Below are 2,003 nucleotides of genomic sequence, written 5' to 3'. Positions count from 1 at the left end.
TTAGATTTTGGATTTCAAAATTTATATTTCTATTAGATTGTATGTTCAGTCTTGAGGTAGATTCTGAGGCCTTGCATGTCTATTGTGAAAAGTAATATAGGTGTGCGGCCGTTTGTTGGCGCACCGGGTCCGGCGAACCAGATTTAGGGTGTGACAGAGATAATAAATTGAGGAGTTGAAGAAACCAATGTCTTCAAAAGCATTCATATGTGTGGAAATGATGTCGACAAAAACAATTCTAAATGTGATGGTAAGTGGTCACAAAGAAAGCTGAAATGCTAATACAAACGCAGGATGATTTTATAGTTATCATAGAACTAGAGCAAATAGATGAATAAGGTCAACTCAACATTAATTTTTATTCTTATAATATTGCTATTTATTTGAAAAAATGTAAAATTAAATCAATATATTTTTCCAACATAACAAACCTAAATTGATATATATATATATATAGGTATATGTAAAAATATTATGTTTAACCAATAATCTCACTAAACAAGTCTTATGAATTTCATTTAATCTACTTTCATTTTATCTTTTGCTTGCCATATTGCCTTGAGTTTATTATTAAAGCTATGAATAAACATACAGTCAACGAAACCAAAAAAAATCTATGTCTAACTGCTAATTTGATGTTGGAACTTAGCAAAAGGACGAGGAAAGGTCTTTAATTTATTGGTTACTAGTTTATTCATGTAGAAATATACATACAGTTTAATAGATGATGTTTCAAGTACAAACTAATAAAAAAGTAGTTAAAAACATAGAAAATATTATTATGTTTGTAAGTCCCTTCAAAATATGGTTGTGCGGTTACTACCTAACCTCCATTAATAGAGATTTTTATGCTTCCAAAATGAGCAACCAAACAAAACTTTGGCCTTGAATACGAATACACGTTCACATGGACATGTTGATGCGGATGGTCCTAATCCGGATCATTGGGATATTACGTGATTATATTTAATGGTTATTATTTAGTAGTTCTAATAAATATGTGTGGAACGACAATAGATAGTGTTAATAGAGTTAGTTAGGGTTTTGTTATGTTTCACTTTATATGGTAATTTGAATAATGAATAGAGGAGAATAATTATTCGCTCATCTCTTTCTCTTTTCTATCGTTCTCTATCTCTACCCCTATCTCTCTCAATCTTGCTCTCTATTTTTCTTTCCATTTCCTTCCCTATTTTCCTCAACTTTCTCTCTATCTCTTTTTGTTCCGGCCACCATGTCCTTGGCCTGTATCATTTTGGAACTTTCATTGAGATATGTTCAAATCTCAAGATTGTGCCATCACAAACTTCTCAACTACTTTCCTTCAAGCCTTTGAGATGATTTTTAGCGTGGGTTGTTGTCACGCCCCGAACCCGGCTAGCCAAACCCGGTGCGCAGACAAACGGCCGCAGACCCACAAGGTGTGAGCCCCATAGGCCTGCAAGGCCTCAGAATCTAATACAGGACAGATAAAATTATAATAACCCAACTGAGTTATAGGATTACAAACTCTACAAAATACACAATACCGGGATACGAAGTCCAAAAAAATACAAAAGTACGAGGGAATACAAGGGTAGACAATAACAAGAACTCAAAAATTTACAACAGGACAAGACAACATCTAGAGCGGTCTTACAAGATCCACACCGGTCTACCACTCTTGATCCGAAAAAGGATTTAAAAACAAATCCATGAGCTAAACTAGCCCGATGAAGTAATCCGAAAGTGATTTAAAAACAACAAGATTCATAAATCTTGATTCAAATATTAAGAATAACTCAAAGTTTAAACATAGTTTAAAGCGATACAAAAATAAATAATTCAACGGAGGTATAGTTCTCAAGTAATACCACTATTTAAGGATCATCGTAATCAAAATAATACTAGATTCCCGAGTTGTAAATCAGAAATAAAGAAAAATTTTTCTAAATATCATGAGCATAAGTCTCCAAACCATAGTTAGACTAAATTAGAAATTATAAAAAGCGACTTTTTCAAGT

Source organism: Dioscorea cayenensis, chromosome 15, assembly GCF_009730915.1.
Source record: "Dioscorea cayenensis subsp. rotundata cultivar TDr96_F1 chromosome 15, TDr96_F1_v2_PseudoChromosome.rev07_lg8_w22 25.fasta, whole genome shotgun sequence".
NCBI classification, from domain to species: Eukaryota; Viridiplantae; Streptophyta; class Magnoliopsida; order Dioscoreales; family Dioscoreaceae; genus Dioscorea; species Dioscorea cayenensis.
This window is presented reverse-complemented; position numbering follows the sequence as displayed.